Consider the following 22,209-nt stretch of genomic DNA (forward strand, 5'->3'; position numbering starts at 1 on the left):
AATAAATATTCCTATCATTAACTAAATTATTCCTGTTTAAAACTAAATACTTGCCTGTAAAATAAACCCTAAGCTAGCTACAATATAACTAATAGTTACATTGTAGCTATCTTAGGGTTTATTTTTATTTCACAGGCAAGTTTGTATTTATTTTAACAAGGTAGAATAGTTACTAAATAGTTATTAACAATTTAATAACTACCTAGCTAAAATAAATACAAAAGTACCTGTAAAATAAAACCTAACCTAAGTTACAATTACACCGAACACTACACTATAAATTAATTCCCTAAATTAAATACAATTAAATACAATTAGCTAAAGTACAAAAAAACCCCACTAAATTACAGAAAATAATAAACAAATTACAAGATTTTTAAACTAATTACATCTAATCTAATCCCCCTAACAAAATAAAAAAGCCCTACCCTACACTAAATTACAAATAGCCCCAAAGTAATCAGCTCTTTTACCTGTAAAAAAATTTACAAATCCCCCCACAACATTAAAACCCACCACCCACACAACCAACCCTACTCTAAAACCCACCCAATACCCCCTTAAAAAACCTAACACTAACCCCTTGAAGATCACCTTACCGGGAGAAGTCTTCATCCAACCGGGCCAAAGTCCTCAACAAAGCTGGGAGAAGTCTTCATCCAAGCCGGCAGAGGTGGTCCTCCATATGGGCAGAAGTCTTCATCCAGACGGCAACTTCTATCTTCATCAATCCTGCACGGAGCAGGTCCATCTTCAAGACATCCAACGCGGAGCATCGTCTTCATCCGACGGCTAACACTGAATGAAGGTTCCTTTAAATTACGTTATCCAAGATGGTATCCCTTCAATTACGATTGGCTGATAGAATTCTAGCAGCTAAACGGAATTAAGGTAGAAAAAATCCTATTGGCTGATGCAATCAGCCAATAGGATTGAGCTGGCATTCTATTGGCTGATTGGAACAGCCAATAGAATGCCAGCTCAATCCTATTGGCTGATTGGATCAGCCAATAGGATTGAACTTCAATCCTATTGGATGATTGCATCAGCCAATAGGATTTTTTCTACCTTAATTCCGATTGGCTGATAGAATTCTAGGGTTAGGGTTAGACTTAGGTTTAGGGGTTAATAACTTTAATATAGTGGCAGCGACGTTGGGGGCAGCAGTTTAGGGGTTAATAAATGTAGGTAGGTGGCGGCGATGTTAGGGCCGGCAGATTAGAGGTTAATAATATTTAACTAATGTTTGCGAGGCGGGAGTGCGCGGTTTAGGGGTTAATATATTTATTATTGTGGCGACGATGTCCGGTTCAGCAGATTAGGGGTTAAAATATTTTTTTTTGTGTTTGCGTTGCAGGAGGGCCTCGGTTAATAGGTAGTTTATGGGTGTTAGTGTACTTTTTAGCACTTTAAGTTAAGAGTTTTATGCTACGGCGTTGTAGTGTAAGACTCTTAACTACTAACTTTAAAATGCGGTACCAGTCTTAACAGGAGAGGGTCTACTGCTCACTTTTTGGCAGATTCGTAATACTGGCGCAATGCAAGTCCCATTGAAAAAAGAGGATATGCAATTTACGTAAGTGGATTTGCGGTATTTCCAAGTCTGGCCAAAAAAGTGAGCAGTGAGCCTGTAACTTCAAGACTCGTAATACCAGCGGGCGTCAAAAAGCAGCGTTAGGACCTCTTAACACTGCTTTTTAAGCCTAATGCACAACTCGTAATCTAGCCGATGGTTATTCTACCTACTCTCTCCCAATGGAATCCTAAAAATCTGGCCTGTTAGGGAGGTCTGAGGATAGGTTTGAAAACCTGTGGTCTACAGAAAACAAGGCAAGTCACTGTAATCAATTTAGTTTAAAGTGAATTGTTTTGCAGTTGTTATCTGATAAAGCCAATTAGAGATCAATATGTAGCAGAGTTAGCCCAGAAAGTCAGCAGGTGTATTGTAACTTCTGAGAATTAAAAATTTCTTAACTTTCAGAGCTAAAATACATGAAAAGTGGACAAAATGAATAATGCAAATACAGGTAGCCCTCGGTTTACAACGGTTCAATTTAAGCCGTTTCAGAATAACAACCTTTTTTTTCAGTCATGTGACTGCTATTGAAAAGCATTGAGAAGCAATGCATTGATTAAAATAGCCAGTATGTGGAGCTGTCCGCTTGTGTTGCAGCAAAGATATGCAAGCCAAGCAAGCTGAAATTAATTTGTGTAACTAGACCTGAGCTATTGAGCAGATTTCAAAGGAACAAGATCTTCCTGTTTATAAATCAGTCCAGATTGAAATGCATAGAAAGAACTGTTTGCAGAAAAATGCAAGTAAAATCTGTGTTGTGTGATTATTATATTAGGTTTATAATGCTGTTTAGCAAATGTTTTTGTTCATTTAACTTAGTTTAATTATATATTCTGTGTTGTGTGATTATTTTATTAGGTTTAAAATGCTGTTTAGCATTCAAAGTCTTCATTTCAAAGCTTTAAAAATAATGTATTAGGTGTTACTTATGACAATTTCGAGAGGGGCCAGGAACCTAACTCTCTCACTTCCCATTGACTTACATTATAAACTGAGTTTCAATTTACAATGGTTTCGATTAACAACCATTCCTTCTGGAACCTAACCCCGGCCTAAACTGAGGGCTACCTATATACTGCAAAGTTGTTTCATTACACATAACTAAACATATACAAATCTCAAGGTGTTTACTGCCCCTTTACAGAACAACTTGATAAAATCTGCTTACATAATAATCTAATTATTTTTAAGGGACATAAAAGTGCCCATGACAAGAGCATATGTGCATGACCACCAATCACCAGCTAGCTCACAGTAGTATATTGCTGTTTCTGAGCCTATATAGGTATGTTTTCAACAAATACTAAAAGAATGAAGTAAATTAGATAAAATAATTATCTGGAAAGTCTCTTAAATTCACATTCTCTATCTTAACAATGAATGTTTTAGTTTGACATTTATGCAACTTTAACTGCAGTGTGAATGCTGGTCTATGTCATAGTGTGAAACACAAGGCCTCTTTGTAAACTAAAGTGACATTAAACCCCTTTTTTCCATGATTCAGATAGAACTTGCAATTTTAAATAACTTTCCAATTTCTTTCTATTATCTAATTTGTCTTGCTTTTCTTTGTTTCCTTTGTTGAAAAGTATACCTAGGTATGCCTAAAAGCTGCTTATTGGTGGCTGCACATATATGCCTCTTGTCATTGGCTTTTAGCTAGCTCCCAGTAATTAATTGCTGCTCCTTAAACAAATGATACTAAGAGAATGAAGTAAAGTAGCTAATAGACACAATTTGGAAACATTTTAAAATTGTGATCAATCTAAATCATGAAAGAAAAATCAAATTGGGTTTCATGTCCCTTTAACTCCAGGGTTGGTAGCTTTTACATGTTTCAGAGAATACCAATCTTGGGGGAATATGAATAATATGGTGCACAGGCATTGTGCATATGCTTGTCTGCCACTCAGCTATGATAGATGTCAAAATTACATTTTTAAGGTTTAGATATATCATGCTAGAAATAGTGAAATCATACAATGCTCTTGCACATTAGAACAGAACATTTTTAAAAGAAAAATATATTCAGTTATTGGTTTTGTTTACTCAAACTCATAAATGAAAAAACTTGAATAGTTATATTAATGTAGAAAGAAAGTGAGTGACTTGTAGTACTGGTTAATGCTGGTTAGTACTGGTTAATACTGGTTAATACTGGTTAGTACTGGTTAATGCTGGTTAGTACTGGTTAATGAACTGGACAAGTTAGCTAGCAGAGTCTGATCTTCCTACAGAATGAGCTTTTTTTCAAAATAGTTAAAATAGATGTACATGAGTTAAAGGGACAGTTTACAATAGAATTTTTTTTTGTTTTAAAATATAGATAATCCCTTTATTACCCATTCCCCAGTTTTGCATAACCAACACAGTTATATTAATACATTTTTACCTCTGTGATTACCTTGTATCTAAGCATCTTCTGACAGCCCCCTGATCACATGACTTTTTATTTATTAATCTATTGACTTTCATTTTAGCCAATAAGTGCTGTGTTGTGCTGACTCTTAAATAACTCCCCGGGCATGAGCACAATGTTTTCTATAGGGCCCACATGAACTAGCAATTTCCTGTTAAAAGTTAATGAAAAGCATGTGATAAGAGGCTGTCTGTAGTGGCTTAGGCAGACATTTAGAGGTTTAAATGTTATAAAGTATATTATTATAACTATGTTAGTTGTGCAAAGCTGGGGAATAGGTAGTAAAGGTACTTTTTATCTTTATAAACAATAACACGTTTAGTGTTGACTGTCCCTTTAAGGGTCTTATTCATACTAGTTCAGTTTGCTAAACAATGGTATAGGTTACTTACTTTATTTCAACCTGTACAACTTTCTTGTGTCAGTCCACTCATTTACTGCAAAACATTGTCACTCTGTATATAGAATCAAGCCAAGGCTGATGCATCAGAGATATTGAAACTGCTTCTGATTGGATGACAGCATTATAAGCATATCTGCAAAAAATAATAAAAGTGGGAATTATTGAAAATGTAACAGATGGGTTAGTTTTCAGCACAAAGCTTACAAGTAAAATCAAGGGTTTTAAAGGGATACTGCAGTGCAAAAAATTATAGGCTTTACGTCACATAATTTTTCCCTTCATACTGTGGAAATCTTTGTGTTTAACTCCTGTAAAGAGGTTAAAAATGTAGCTAAATTCCCACTCAGAAGCTGCAATCAGTGTAGCTCCCAAGCTGAGCATAACTTGTAACTCTCAGGGTCTTGCACCTGCAGCTGTCGTTTGGGATACAAAATGTTTCCTGCTCAGGACCAGTAATTTTCTGCAGCTCCTGAATGAGACTTTATCTATGTGTTTAACCCATTTGCAGGGCTTAAACACATAACGTTTCAGGGGTGAGTAATGCAAAAATTAGAACATACAATTTGTTCCACTTCACTATTCCTTTAATATGAGTTTTACTGTTAATTAACACTGTGATTTGGGTTAGTAACATAGAATTAAAGTAAATCACTAGTAAGAAACTGTTTTCCACCGAGAGTGGAATGTAACATAGTGGGCTGGCATAACATTGAATCATGAATTTAACACTTTTCATGTATTGATTAAAAGAGTACACATATACTTTTTTAATGGCAAAAATAGGTTTGACATTTGATTAGCTAAAGTTTACCATCATTTTAAATTTAAACTAATAGACTAGATAAACAGGGAGTCATATTTGCTCATGCTCAGAACTGGCAGAATGAAAATTAAAGTTTCAAAATATTGCACTCTGATCACACAGAGGGCATGAGCTACAGTGAGACAGTACTAATTTGCCAAGAAAACAAGTAAGTTGTTTGCTTGTTTTATTCAATTCAATTCTAAATCCCAATTGCAAAAAAAGTCTGTTAATTAATCTCAGTAGTCTCGGAATATGTCTGAATACTTAACGTTTTCCTTTCTATTGATTTGGGCTTAAAAATCTAAACCTGGGGCCCGATCCGATATGCAGCGTCGCCCGCAAAAGCCGGTGATGCCAAAATTTGCGCTGGTTTGGTATCCTATATACGGCGTAACATAGAAGTTACGCTCGTATATTTCACTCTTCGGCCATAGTTTTTTGGCCCATAGAGTGATATACAAAACACGCGCAATTTGGTATCCAATATACAGCGTAAGGACTTACGTGGCGAAAATGGAGAAATCTTACTCCATTTTCACCTCGCCACAAAATGCAGGCGTAGCAAGCCTTACACTGAGTATTGGAGCACCGTAACTCCCTAAACTACCTGCAAAATAAAACCTAACACCTAACGCATGCGCAATGTCTATCTACCTGTCAACCGCAATACCCCACCGCAATACCTAATAAAGTGTTTAACCCCTAAACCGTCACTCCCAGACCCCGCCGCCACCTATATTAAATATATTACCCCCTAATCTGACCCCCCTACACCGCCGCCACCAATATTAAATATATTACCCCCTAATCTGACCCCCCTACACCGCCGCCACCTATATTAAATATATTAACCCCTAATCTGATCCCCCTACACCGCCGCCACCTATATTAAATATATTACCCCCTAAACCTAAGTCTAACCCTAACACCCCCTAACTTAATTATTATTTAAATAAATCTAAATAATATTAATATTATTAACTAATTATTCCTATTTAAAACTAAATACTTACCTATAAAATAAACCCTAAGATAGCTACAATATAATTAATAATTACATTGTCACTATTTTAGGGTTTATATTTATTTTACAGGTAACTTTGTATTTATTTTAACTACGTACAATAGTTATTAAATAGTTAATAACTATTTAATAGCTACCTAGTTAAAATAATTACAAAATTACCTGTAAAATAAATCCTAACCTAAGTTACAAATAACTACACTATCAATAAATTAATTAATTAAATAAACTACAATTATCTAAACTAAAATACAATTAAATAAACTAAACTATATTAAAAAAAAAACCCCACTAAATTACAAAAAAGAAAAAAAATATTACAAGAATTTTAAGCTAATTACACCTAATCTAAGCCTCCTAATAAAATAAAAAAGCCCCCCAAAATAATAAAATTTCCCTACCCTAAACTAAATTAAAAAAGTAATCAGCTTTATTACCCCTCCCTCAATACACTACCCCTCTCCCTGATCCCTTTACAAACATTCAATTTCCCCTCCCTCTCCCTTTCCCCTCCCTCCTTGCACAACGGACATAAGAGTGGCTCTTTCTGCATCGGATGCTTAATTTTTTTTATTGCAGGATGCCTCAATATCACTGTAATAACATGAAAGCAGCCTGAGGACATACAGGGTATGTCCTTGGTCCTTAAGTGACATTTTTTGTAGGACGTACCCTGTACGCCCTTGGTCCTTAAGGGGTTAAATGCAGTGGGTATTGAAAATAATAACCCCCCCCCCCTTGAAAATATTCACATTTTGTTGCTTTGCAGCCTGAAATAAAGACACAGTTTTTGTTTATCCAGTTGCATTACTTATAACATCCAAGTGAAAGATATAACACCAACATGTCAGGCAAAAACAAAGAGAATTCAAAAACAGAATCACTGAGTTGGAAAAAGGATCACCCCCTTGTGTCAGTATCTTGTTGAACCACCTTTTGCTTTAATTACAGCCTTTAGTTTGTTGGGATATGTCTCTACTAACTTTGCACATCTAGACTGTGCAATATTTGTCCACTCTTCTTTGCAGAACTGCTCCAGTTCCGTTACATTTGATGGTGACCGTTTGTAGACTGCAGTATTCAAGTCATGCCACAGATATTCAATGGTGTTTAAGTCTGGGCTCTGACTAGGCCATGCAACCTTTCCTCCTTTAACCACTGTGTGGTCATTTTTGCTGTGTGCTTTCGGTCACTGTCATGTTGGAAGGTAAACCTTCTTCCCATTGACAACTTCCTGGCAGAGGGCAGCAGATTTTCCTCAAGAATTTGACAGTATTTTGCCCCATCCATTATTTCTTCTATCCTGACAAGTGCTCCAGTGCCTGCTGCAGAGAAACACCACCCCCATAGCAGGATATTACCACCTCCATGCTTTACTGTAGGTATGGTGTTATTTGGATGGTGAGCTGTATTGGATTTCCTCCAGACATATTGTTTGGTGTTGAGGCCAAATAATTCATTTTTAGTCTCATCTGACCATAACACCTTTTTCCATGTGGCCTCAGAATCTCCTAGGTGTGTTATGGCAAATAGTGATGTTGCGAACTTAAAAATTGACTTCAATAGGCAGGCGAACTTTAAAACCTACAAGGACTCTTTCTGGCCACAATAGTGATGGAAAAGTTGTTTCAAGGGGACTAACACCTGGACTGTGGCATGCTGGAGGGGGATCCATGTCAAAACTCCCATGGAAAATTACATAGTTGATGCAGAATCTGCTTTTAACCCATAAAGGGCCTAAATCACCTAACATTCCCAAATTGTTTGCAATAACGTGCTTTAAAACATCAGTTATGATGTCGTATCTATCAGGTAGTGTAAGGGTTACGGCCGCTTCACACTGACAGAGCAAACTCAAAGTGTAACGCACCGCAAACAACCGCAAACAGTCCATTTGCACAACCACGAGATAGATAGATTTGATAGATAGATACATAGATTACATAGCTCAATCGATGCAATATACATATGATCGATACAAATTACATAGATCAACAGATGCAATATACATTTGATAGATACGAATTACATCGATCAATAGATGCAATATCCATTTGATAGATACGAATGTTATCGATCCAAAGATGCAATATACATTTGATAGATACGAATTACATCAACCAAAATATGTAATATACATTCTATAGATACGAATTACATCGATCAATAGATGCAATATACATTTGATAGATACCTTTGATAGTTAGATCGATTTGATAGATAAATAGATAGATTTGAAAGATATATAATTTCCCTGACAGAGTATAACAATAAGACATGCGGTCTGTGGTCGTGTTAAGTAGTACTATTCTTAGCAGTTTACTACAACCTGTTACTCCCCCTATCGGGGGAGGTCTATAAGGCCTGCATTTTTGGAACCAGGAGATCTTTGGAACCTCCTACTTCAAATTTGTCAAAAACACAAGTGGCTGTCTCAAAACAGTCCGGACACAGGATAGATAGATAGATAGGATAGATAGATATACATAGATTGATAGTTAGATAGAATCGATAGAAGATAAATAGATAGATTTGTTAGATATATAATTACCCTGACAAAGTATAATAATTAAACATGCGGTCTGGGACCCATGGTAACTAGGTTGTGTTAAGTAGTACTATTCTTAGCACTTTCAGCCCTGTAACTCCTCCTATCGGTGGAGGTCTATATGGCCTGCATGATTACCATGACAAAGTATAAAAACAAGACACGCGGTCTGGGACCCATGGTAACTAGGTTGTGTTAAGTAAAACTTTTCTTAGCACTTTAATCCCACTTACTCCCCCTTTCGGTGGAGTTCTATATGGCCTGCATGATTACCCTGATTTTTACATAGAATTTACACTAATGTTGTTACACCAGATATAAGTGGTGGAAAAAAAAATATTAATCTGTGTCACACTATATGATGTGGGCCAGAAACACACAGGCCTGATGGAAAAAGAAATTAAATTACACTAGCAAAATGATTTTATTTTATTTTTTACTTTAAAATAATGTAAAGCAGATACTTAGACAGTATGCTGTGTAAGTGAGAAAGACACAGGCCTGATAGAAAATGAAATTAGATTACAGGTTGCCTTTGCAGATATGAGTCGTGGCTGGTAGGTAGGGCAGGTTAAGCACATATGAGTTGTGGCTGATAGACTAGGGAGGGCAGCAATTAAACACTGTATGCTCTGTAAGTCAGCAACACACACAGACCTGATAGAAAATAAAAATAGATTACACTAGCAAAATGATTTAAAGTTTTTTTTTTTTTTAATTTAAAGAAAAAGGTTAAGCACATATGAGTCGTGGCTGCTAGCCTTGGTAGGGCATCAATTAACCACAGTAGGCTCTGTAAGTCAGATACACACAGACCTGATAGAAAATAAAATTAGATTACACTAGCAAAATGATTTAAAGTTTTTTTTTTTAATTTAAAGGAAAAGGTTAAGCACATATGAGTCGTGGGCCGGCTGCTAGCCTTGGTAGGGCAGCAATTAACCACAGTAGGCTCTGTAAGTCAGATACACACAGGCCTGATAGAAAATAAAATTAGATTACACTAGCAAAATGATTTAAAGTTTTTTTTTTGGAATTTAAAAAAAAGTTAAGCACATATGAGTCGTGGCTGATAGACTAGGGAGGGCAGCAATTAAACACAGTATGCTCTGAAAGTCAGCAAAACACACAGGCCTGATAGAAAATAAAAATAGATTACACTAGCAAAATGATTTAAAGGTTTTTTTTTAATTTAAAGGAAAAAGGTTAAGCACATATGAGTCGTGGGCCGGCTGCTAGCCTTGGTAGGGCAGCAATTAACCACAGTAGGCTCTGTAAGTCAGATACACACAGGCCTGATAGAAAATAAAATTAGATTACACTAGCAAAATGATTTAAAGTTTTTTTTTTTAATTAAAAAAAAGGTTAAGCACATATGAGTCGTGGCTGATAGCCAAGGTAGGGAAGCTATTAACCACAGTATGCTCTGTAAGTCAGGAAAACACACAGGCCTGATAAAAAATGAAATTAGATTACACTAGCAAAATGATTTAAAAGTTTTTTTTTTAAATTTAAAATAATGTTATAAGCAGATATGAGTGGTGGCTGGCACAGAGCAATGAACCACAGTTTATGCTGTGTGAGCCTGAGACACAGGCCTGATAGAAAATGAAAATAAATTACACTAGCAAAATAATTTCAAATTTTTGTTGGTTACATTTAAACTAATGTTAAGCAGATATCGTGGCACTAATCACAGCATATGCTGTCAGCCTCACACACAGGCTGAAAGCCAGGCAAATGCAAATAAAAATACAAAGAAAAAAAAAACAAAAAACGACTGAAGTTATAGCCCAGAGATGAGATGAGTCCTTCAGGACTGTAGTGGACACTAAATACACTAGCCTAGCTATCTATTTCCCTATAATGTCAGCAGCAGCAACACAAAAGCTCCTCTCACTAAGAAAGCAAGGTCGTAATGAGTCTAAAATGGCTGCTGCCAAGAAGCTGGGAGGGTCTGTGAGGGAGTGTCTGATGCTGATTGGCTCTAATGTGTCAGAAGGCTGTGACATACAGGGTCAAAGTTTCCTCAATGATGACACATAGGGGGCGGATCGAACATCGCATATGTTCGCCCGTAGCGGCGAACAATCTAAGTTCGCTGGGAACTGTTCGCGGGCGAACAGTTCGGGACATCACTAATGGCAAATCTCAGTCGTGACTGCATGTGGCCTTTTTTGAGGAGTGGCTTTTTTCTTGCAACCCTTCCATACAAGTAATATTCATGGAGAATTTGTGATATTGTTGTCACATGCACACAATGACCACTCTTTCTCCAACTGCCTCAGAGTGGCTGTGGGCCTCTTTGTAGCCTCTCTGACCAGTTTCCTCCTGGCTCTTTCATCCAGTTTGGAGCAACATCTGATCCAGAGAGGGTCTGTGTTGTACCAAATACCTTCCACTTCTAATAATAGACTTCACTGTGCTTCTAGGCATTGATAAAGCCTTTGATATTTTCTTATATCCATCTCCTGACTTGTGCCTGTCCACAACATTATCCCGGAGATCTTTTGACAGTGCCTTGCCACCCAGAGTTGATTGCTTGCTTCAGTTGCTCTACCAGTGGCTGAGATGCTCCAGGAAAGCTCTTTATATGCTGAGCTAATCAATATGCCCACAGCTGATCACAGTTAAAGTTCCAATGGCTTTGTGTGTGCCATTGAGAAGGTGATTAGCTACACCTCTTTTTAGGAGGGGATGATCCTTTTTCCAACTCAGGTATTCTGTTTATGAATTGTCTTTATTTTTGCCTGACATGTTGGCGTTATATCTTTCACTTGGATGTTATAAGTTGCACTGAGTAATTACAACTAGATAAACAAAAACTGTGTCATTATTTCAGGCTGCAAAGCAACAAAATGTTTTAATTTTCAAGGGGGTAATTCTTTTCAATACCCACTGTAGCTATTATAACTAATAAAAAGTGCATGTTCACTGGCTGATGAGGAGAGCTCCTTTAGTTGATAACAATAACAAAAGCAGATTAATTTATAATAAGAACATTAACTGAAAAATACATCTCAAAAAGCGCTTTTTTCAATTTCTATTGTCTTTTTGCAGCTTTGCTACATTAATAGTTTATGATGAATCATTACTGTCCTTGACAATCTGAATTCAATGTTGTCTGTATATGTCTGTTAGCACCTGTATATTGAGCCACATTGCCTGTGAGTAAATTATCACCCAGTTCACATGGCATGTCTTCACAAATGTTTGTATGATCCCTGACCAATTAAATATTTTATATTTTTAAGTTTTCAACTAAAACAATTTATTGTGGTTTAAGTAAGTATTTTATGGGCTTGCACCAGCTCCACCCAGGAGCGTCTAACTACACCCACAAACCATTCAAGACCCACCCACTGCCTCATCCTCATTTTATGACCCCGCCCACAAAATAAAAGTAGTCCACTGCTCACAAGTTCCCTAAGTTCACCATCTCAGAAGCCCCTGGGAAATTTTGAATTTAAAGGCTACAGAAGACCCAAGTTATCAGTAGACATGTGCGTTTCGTTTCGTTCTGAATTGAAATTCAGACGTATTCACCAAATTCAGAGATTCAAATCAATTCTAAATTTCCGAATTACCCTAGCAACGAAACTAAACTAATCCGAATGCATTTGTAATGAATAAATCTGAATTAGTTCAGATTTATTTGTTACACTCGTATGGCCATGGACTAAATCACAATTCAGTATAAAAATTACATTTAGTGAGATTTATTGAGATAGAACAGTGAAATAATTCCATTTGTGTAACTTAGAACCATCTGAATCAACATAACACATACCGAACTTCCAAATTACGAATCGAATCCGAAACGAATGCATCCGAATACATCCGAATTTATTTGAATCAGAATGAATCCAAAACAAATACATTCTAATGTATCCAAATTCGAATCGATCTGAAACGAAATTCTAAAGAAACGAACCGAAACAAATTTTTCCGTTGTGACTTTTCAACTAGGGATGCCAAACGTTAGATAATGAAATGAACTGATATTTCAACAGGTTGTCCAGTAAAATACATGTAAAAAATAATTGTCATGGGCTCTTCCACATTTCCCCATGAGTGATGCATAGGTGTGCGCATCCTTTTGCTGGCGCATTTTCAAAGACTTTCTTCTTTAAATTTAAACACACAGGACATGTTAAAGGTTTCATAAATTTTGCCACTAAAATAATCTGTCTATTAGAGCCTGTGCATTAACAGTCTGTGTATTTTGGCATATGGCTTGCTTGCAAAGATAATATTATCTGCTACTGAAAACAAAACGCTGTTCCGTTGCCAGTGTTGTCGTACTGTATTTTCCATTTGGTTATTCAAACCGTAGTAAAATAACACATAACCTTTTCTCTGCATATGGCTCTATTTTTTAACAGTTCTGTATGTTTCTTACCATATCTGCAGTTCTCAAGTCAAGATATGAAAATCAAGACAAAATAAAGTATATCACTGTACCCTCTCTGTACGGTAGCGATATTGTCTTATAATCTAAACCCACATTATCCCACCTGGCAGGTTTCCAACCTTACGGGAAAATCAAAAGCCAACTACATATAAAAAAATTATCTGTGTGTACATTTCCTGCATTTTAGCAAATTGGCAAGAACCCCTGAATGAAGTAATTTCATCGTCTGGCAAAGCAGAACTGGGAATGAATTCATATTATTAAAGAGGTACACAAGATAGCCATGCAACATGATGGGATTTGTTCAATATAAAATTACTAATACAGCCAAGGGCTTCCCTTCAGCACAACAAACCAAAAATGAACAGGAAAAGTCCTCTGCCCAATAGCGGTACACCTCTTCAGCAAATGACTGGTTGCTCTTAAAGGGACATGAAACAACTTTCAACATATTACTACTATCTAAATTGCTTCATTCTCTTGTTTGAACAGCATACCTAGGTAGGCTCAGGAGCTGCTGATTTGTGCCTGCACATATATGCCTCATGTTATGGGCTCACCCATGGGCATTGCTGTTTCTTCAACAAAAGATACAAGGAGAATTAATCAAATTAGATAATATAAGTAAAAATTGCATTTTCTATCTGGATCATAAAATAACAATTTTGGGTTTCATGTACCTTTAAAGACATCTAGGATCTCCAAAAAATAACAACATAAACCTAAAAGGAACAAGCCACACCCCTGTCTGCTTTGTACAGGACATGGACCAATCAGAATACACCACTGACTGACACTCATTTCTACTGTCTTTATTCTGTAGATATATTAACTAATAATTAGCTAAATGTGTTGACCTAGTTAGCTATGTTTTGGTTTACGGACCAATAAATACTGTAGATTTGCATAATCAATACATGATACATGATAAGAAGAAAATGCAATAGCATTTAGAGGCCCATTTATCAAGCTCCGAATGGAGCTTGAGAGCCCGTGTTCCTGGCGAGTCTTCAGAAACACAAGTTATGGAGCAGAGATCTAAAGATTGGCCTGCAGGGGGTGGCGTTGTGAGCTACTGGTGCAATGCAGTGGCGGATCCAGGGGGGGGCAACGGGGCAATTGCCCCCCCCCCGAGAATATACCAGCTGGTGGGCCGAGTGGCAGCTGCACATAGTGTGTTGTGTGGAGAGAAAGAAGCACAGCAAGCAGCGCCGCTGCACAGTGTGAAGGAGCAGGAGCGCAGTGGCCGTTACCTAACTTTGCCCCAAAATGTTATTTATTGTTGTGACATGATGTAGTTTTAATACGCATCACTGTAGTAAAACTACAACATCATGTCACAACAATAAATAAAACCCGGGCCGCCGGTTAACCCAGTGTGACATCATCATTGACAGCGGGTCAGGTCAGGTGGAGAAGAATAGCCTGATGTGCTGTTTAGTACAGCCCCCCCCCCCCCGATTTGACTCTCTCTGTGAGCCTCGCTCGGATCGCTCCGCTGTTGCAGATAAGATTCTACCCCTGTGCTGCTGCTGTGGTACAAGATAAAGGGATTTGTAACTCCAGCATAATATGTACTACCCAGTACTAAGACCAACGAGTGCATAATCTGAAAGGGAAATAGAGCTGCTGAATATTAATTTAATTGGCAAAAACAGTGGAAATAGTGGAAACTTGCACGGTTAGTCATGTGACTTAATACATTTTTTTAGTAAACATTATGGATATTATTTATATATATATATATATATATATATATATATATATATATATATATATATGTATGTATATATATATATATATATATATATGTGTATGTGTATAAATATATATATATGTGTGTGTAACTGTATATATATATATATATATATATATGTATGTGTATATATATATATATATATATATATGTGTGTATAAATATATATATGTATTGTCTGTGAGGCTCTGGATCCGCCACTGGTGCAATGCTGAATACGGAGAGCGTATTGCTCTCCGCATTCAGCGATGTCTGTCGGACCTGATCCATACTGTCGGATCAGGTCCGACAGACCTTTGTTAAATATACCTCTTAGTCTGAACTTTAAATGAGTAGTACATTTTATTCTGACAAATTTTAAAGTTATGTCTATTTCCACTCCTCCTATATCATGTGACAGCAATAAACCAATCACAAATGCATAAACGTATATTCTGTGAATTCTTGCACATGCTCAGTAATAGCTGTTGACTCAAAACATGTGAATATAAAAAGACTGTGCACATTTTGTTAATGAAAGTAAATTGGAAAGTTGTTTAAAATCCTCTGTTTGAATCATGAATATTTGATTTTGACTTGAGCCTCTCTTTAGTCAACTAAGAGTCTTGTAGCTACACATAAAACAGGCTAATAATATTATAGAAATGGTAAAAGCTGTGGCACAGTAGTTGTTTTTAATATCTCCTCTATCTGATGTTATAGTACAGTATATTAGGTGCTATGTTTTATTTATATATATATATATATATATATATATATATAATTCCAATATAAATGACAGCACTCTCAGGTCTTTTTTTCAAAGTGAGAACAGCAAAAGTCTCTTTTTAATGAAACGTTTTCGAGGAGCTTGTACCCGTCATCAGCATGACACACTAGTGAAACACAACATATATTTATACAAACAAACCAATATTTTTAATGCCAACAACCTGTGTACCTCTTGGTGTCCCAGAAAACCCGCCAAACACTCGTGTTTGGAACGCACTATGCGTTCCAGTGATTTGTGCCCGGAAGTGCCTAATGTCATATGACTTCCGGTCTCTATTGTTTAGAGTATATCTTATCCGTGTAACTTATGATTATTATCTAATCATGATCCAATATATGTCTACTGTGTATCTATTAAGTGTCTATAAGCAGTATGTCCCTGTGTCATTCTTGTGATCTTGTGATCCACTTGTTTTTCGCCACTACATTAATATATATCAAACCTTACATTAATATTTTGAACTAATATGTGCAGGCTTTGTCTCTATATTAGCCACTCTCATTGTGTGTTCTATGTGATTTATTTGTGTCAATTTGTGGGTATTTATATTTATGTGAATATTTACGATCTACTTATGTTAACGTTATCTACCTTTTTTGTTTATCTCGGTTGCCTTGGTTACCCAGTAGCGCTGGCTGTGTACTTTCTATGTGTCTTGCACTATCTGTATGGCATTACTTATAAGGCATCCCGTATGCTTTTTCATTGTATTTGTACTTTGTTGTATAGTTGTTACCCCACTGTGTGTTATTTACATTATCTTATTATCCACATTTTACATGTTTATTTATCTTTCTCATTGGTGTGAGTGTCAAGTTACTCGTGATTGGCCCATTCTAATCTTTGATCATGTCTGCCCAAAGATTAGTAGCCAGATTGTGCCTATATAAAACTTAAATTATTTACACACATGATTCTGACATATAATTTCCCAATTCTAATTTTGCTATCTACATATTTTGTACATTAAAATGTAACTTATCCTCTTAATATTTGTTTTTTATCGTCTTCTCCTCTATGGTTATATTTCATGTTTGTTTTTCTAAGATTGTCTCTTATATGGGAGATCTTGGAATGTCCCCACTATGGTTCACTTTTCTCCTAAAGTCCTGTACGCCGGATCTATGTTCTTTTGTTACCATTCCTCTTTTGATTTGTAATTTAGTTCCATCTTTTATGACTTTAGGTGATATCCATGTTCTGTGGTTTTCTCTTTGTTGTAGTTGGCTACTGTCTATCTAGGTTATGGGAGTAGTTGTTTACTGGTAACATGCCTATACTGTGTCTTACCCCAAGAGTAGTGGAAGGCACTTTCGTGTCTCCCCTTACTCTAATCATAGGATAATGACTAGGGCACTGCCCCCCTTGGGGTCTGTGTCTCAGTCTATCCCTGATATGGTACACAGTATCCGGGCGTCGTACCTTTGTTTGTGTCTCCTACCTATACCAGTGCCTTGAAGTCAGGTACTGAATTGAGCCCCCCTGGATATATTGTTCCCAGTCTGTACATCCATTCTGCCTCTCTTCTGAGTAGGGCTTTATTGCGGTCCCCTCCTCTCTCCAGCTGGGGGATGTGATCAATTAAGATGTATCTGATGCTGGAAACTTGATGTTGTTTTTGGGTGCAATGTCTGGCTACAAGTTGATCTGAATTACCTGTATCAAGTGCCACCCTTATCGCCCGCCTATGGTTGGCCATTCTTTCGCGTAATGTCCCACTGGTCTTACCAATGTAAAATCTGGCACATGGGCAGAAGAGTAGGTAGATTACATGTGTTGTATTGCACGACAGAGAGTGTTTGATGTGATATACTCGGTTAGTGTGCGGATGGTGGAAGGTCTTAGTGGCTATTAGGCCATTACATGTGGTACAGCCTAAGCATTTATATGAACCTTTGATGTTAACCTTTTCTTTTTTTAGATAGCATTTTTTGGGGTCTGTTTTAACCAGCAGATCTCTTAGATTCGTGCCCCTCCTGTATGCAATCATTGGTGTAAGGTTATGAGCAAATCTTAGTTTAGGATCCGACTGTACCACGGGCCAGTGTTTCCTTAGGATGTTACCAGCCTCAGTGGTATTTGGTGAAAATGTGGTTGCCATTATGAGCCTGTTAGATGGTTCTTTGTTTTTTTCTTTGTTCATAAGGGTTGTCTGTGTGTACGGTAGTACTTCCTGTAGGATTGTATCTATTGTATTCTTTTTGTATCCCCGTTGTATGAATTTGTCCCTCATATACTGAAGTTGGGAGACCCCTGTGGCTTTATCTGTGTTGTTGCGTATTACTCGCATAAGTTGTGATTTAATGATCCCTTTGAGTAGAGCTGGTGGGTGACAGCTAGTTGCACATAGTAAGGAGTTCCTATTGGTGGGTTTGTAATACAGTGTAGTGCCTAATGTGCCGTTTTGTATGTACACATTTAGGTCCAAGAAATGTATTTCTGTTACACTGTGTGTTATTTTGAATCGCACCGGTGTGTCTGTGTTGTTGATGTATTGGAACCATTCTAATAGTGTGTGTTGTCCTCCCCTCCAAATTAAAAAGACATCATCTATATATCTTACATAGAATATTATAGATGTTATATCTTTGCTCCACAGAAATGTCTTTTCAAAGTCAGACATATATATATTGGCATACGATGGGGCCATATTTGACCCCATCGCCGTGCCCGATGTCTGCAGGTAGTACTGAGTCTCAAAGCGGAAATAGTTATGTGTGAGACAAAATTGCATGAGTGTCATGAAGTACTCAATTGGGGGTCCCTCATATTCTGTGTCTTCAATAAGATGGTTCCTGACTGCTGCGAGTCCTTTGTCATGAGGGATGATGGTGTAGAGACTGTTGACATCCAGGGTTACCAGGATGTCCCCAGTCTCCACAGCAACATCCCTCAATTTGCGTATGAGATCATTTGTGTCAGCGATATAAGACATGGTTTTTTTCACTGTGGGTTGCAGTAATATGTCAAGTAGCTGTGCTACTGGCTGCGTCATGGATTGTACCGCTGACACAATTGGTCGCCCTGGTGGTCTTTCCATGGTTTTATGGATTTTGGGCGTGGTATACAAAATCGGGACTTTCGGATATTTAGTGGTGCAAAATTCATATAAATTTTCATTGAGATATCCCTGCTGAAATCCAAGTGTTAGAACTTGATCAAGCTCCTGCTTAAATTTACCCGTGGGGTCTCTTGTTAGTGTGGTATATGTTTCAACATCACCTAACTGTTGCAGGATGTCCTCTCTATAGTCTGAATAGTTCAAAAGGACAATTGCCCCGCCCTTGTCTGCGGGGCGAATGACCAATGAGTGATCATCCTGCAAAGTTTTGATGGCTTGCCTTTCTTCTTGTGTTAAGTTATGTGTCCATTTTTTACTAACCCTTTCTGATTCAAGGTCCTGTGTAGTGAGCCTTATATAGGTCTTAGTTGACGCACTGTTACTGTGCGGTTCAAATGTACTTGCCTTTTTGCATTTATTTAATAAAGACATTTCTGCCTCTCGTGTGGGGGTGTCTTGGAAGAATTCCTTAATTTTTAGAACTCTGTTGTGTTTATACATATCTATTTTGAGTTCTAGTTCTGGTGTGCTATGGCTTGGTACAAATGTTAGGCCTTTGTTGAGGACTTGTCTTTCTGCCGTAGTTAGTGTATGCTCGCTAAGATTGACTACTATGTCCTCATTCTGTTGCGGCGTGCTGGCCTGTATCTTCCTCCCCGCCCTCCTGATGTGTGGCCTCTGTCTCCTCCTCCTCCCCGTGACCTGGTGGTTACCCCTAAAAAATGGCGTTCTGGGGTGGAGTGTCCCCTATGTACATATGTGTCCCCACGTGTTGTTTGAGGTGTGTATGTACCTGGTGACTTAGAGGTTGTATGTGAGGTATTGGTATCTGTTTCGGACGATTCAGCCCCACTCGTGTCTATTGTTGCAAATTGTACTCGTCTAGGTCTATAGGTTCTCCTATTCCTACCTTCTGTGGAGTTAGTTAACCATTTGTATACCCTACCATGAGTATAGTCTGCATTAACAGAGTCAAGTTTTCTGTTTTTAAATACTGTTAAGTCAGTTTTATATTTTTCTATTTGTTGGTTTAACTTGAGTAGCCAATTTTCCTGCTGGTCTAGTGTGAGTGGGGTGTTATGTGCCTCCTCAAATGATGATATTTCTATCTTGACCTTTGCTAGTATGTTTGTAACCTCTTCAATTACTAGGAGTACCAAATCTAGGGAGCACTTATTTAAGATATGGCACCACTTTCTTCTAAACTCAGGGTTATCACGCCCTATGGTGGGGATGTTTTTAACCCTGAATCCCCTGGGTATGTGGCTAAGTCTGTAATACTCAGATAGGTAGCTGCCGTGTAACATGAGATCTATTTCACGTTTTTTAAGTTTTAATAAGTTGTGGTATAAATTTATAGGGGTCTCACCGGTACTTCTGTTGATTGGGGCGAATAATATCCTATAATATCCTATATATATATATATATATACACACACACACACATATATATATATATATATATATATATATATATATATATATATATATATATATATATATATATATATATATATATAGATAGATATATATATATATGAAAATTCATTAAAAATATGGGGGGAGATAAAAAACTGAAATTAAAATCCTCCATGTCTCAAACTTTAATCAATGTAAATATTTGCATAGGAAATTAGTACATCTAGGCAAGTATCTCTGCTTGCTTTTCCCCAGAAATTCTTAATATACAATGTTTCCAATACACAAGAGATTTGTGGGTAAGATATGCAAATTAGATATGCAAATTCTCTTGCTTCAAAAATACTGTTTTGACACAGCGATCCTTTTAAACAGGATTATTTGCTGTCATAATTGCTGTCAGGGTTTGCTGTCATAAACCTGTTTAAAAGGATCGCTGTGCCAAAACAGTATTTTTAAAGCAAAAAAACAGAGAATTTGCATATCTAATTTTCATATCTTACCCACAATTCTCTTGTACATTGGGAACATTGTATATTAAGAATTTCTGGGGAAAAGCAAGTGGGGATACTTGCCTAGATGTACTAATTTCCTATGCAAATATTTACATTGATTATATATATATATATATATATATATATATAAACACACAATGAAAACTGAATATTATTAAAAATTAATAAAAAGGCCACATAACAGATACCTATTATTAGCCTGCTACAATAAATTAAAGGGATAGGAAAGTCAAATTTAAACTTGCGTGATTCAGATAGGGCATGTTATTTTAAGACACTCTTAAATGCACTTCTATTTTCATTGTTAAAAAAGAATATGCACATATCCTACACTAGTGGTTGCTAGCTGGTCATTGGTGCCTGTACACACATTTGTCTCTTGTGATTGGCTGACTAGATGTGTTCAGCTAGCTCCCAGTTGTGCACTGCTGCTCTTTCAGCAAAGGATATCAAGGGAATTAAGCAGATTTGCTAAAAGAAGTAAATAGGAATGTTTAAAATTGTATATGTTGTATCTGAATCCTAAAAGAAAAAAAAGTGTGTTTCATCTCCCTTTAAAAAGTTGAATCGGTAATATGACCATTACAAGGGGTGCAAAATAATTTTAAATAGCAGCCATTAGGATAAATGAATGTATAATTCTGAGTTAGTCATAAACAGCAGTTGGAATTTCCCTGACCTATTGAAGGTTCTGTCTCTTAGCCCTCAGGTTAAAGAAAAAGAGAACTATTGGTGCACGTATTTAAAGACTACATTGTTTAGCGGCTTCCTTTTATTTCAGCCTGTGTTTAACATATAAAAATCTGTTAAGGTTTGTGCAAATTACCTATACATCAATACTCAGCAGTCCTGGCTTTTTTACGGCTAAAACTACTTAAAGGGATACTAACCCAATTTAATTTTAAGCAACTTTCTAATTTACTCCTATTATCAATTTTTCTTCATTCTCTTGCTATCTTCATTTGAAAAAGCAGGAATGTAAGCTTAGGAGCTGGCCCATTTTTTTTGTTCAGCACCTGGGTAGCGCTTGCTGATTGGTTTGCTACATTTAGCCACCAATCAGCAGGGGCTACCCAGGTGCTGAACCAAAAATGAGCCGGCTTCTATGCTTACATTACTGATTTTTCAAATAAAAATAGCAAGGGAACCAATACAAATTTATAATAGTAGTAAATTAGAAAGGTTCTTAAAATTGCATGCTCTATCTGAATCATAAAAGAAAAAAAATTGGGTTTAGTATCCTTTTAAAGGGACATAATGGTCCAAAATGAAAATGCATAATGGTCCAAAATGAAAATGCTCTAATAGAGCATTTTTCATTGCACTGTAGCTTGCATAAAGTTTGTATATAGCTATTTATTTAACCAGATTTTTTTCTCTCACTAGTGCAGTGTTTTTCAACCAGTGTGCCGTGAGAGATCCTCAGGTGTGCCGCGGCAGACTGACAACAGTGCGGGGGTGTCCCTCTTTCAAATTTTGAAATATTGGTAGGTATGG

The 22,209-nt window shown here is 36.9% G+C and overlaps 1 protein-coding gene across 1 annotated transcript in view; it reads right to left on the reverse strand.

Annotated features, from left to right (window-relative positions):
- Window positions 1–22,209, reverse strand: part of KCNJ16 (potassium inwardly rectifying channel subfamily J member 16) — a 173,177-nt gene that overhangs the window by 122,946 nt on the left and 28,022 nt on the right. The window contains exon 2 of the mRNA XM_053707186.1: window positions 4,388–4,531. The gene's annotated coding sequence lies outside the window, so the exon portion shown is untranslated. The remainder of the gene's footprint in view (window positions 1–4,387; window positions 4,532–22,209) is intronic.

Source organism: Bombina bombina, chromosome 1, assembly GCF_027579735.1.
Source record: "Bombina bombina isolate aBomBom1 chromosome 1, aBomBom1.pri, whole genome shotgun sequence".
NCBI classification, from domain to species: domain Eukaryota; kingdom Metazoa; phylum Chordata; class Amphibia; order Anura; family Bombinatoridae; genus Bombina; species Bombina bombina.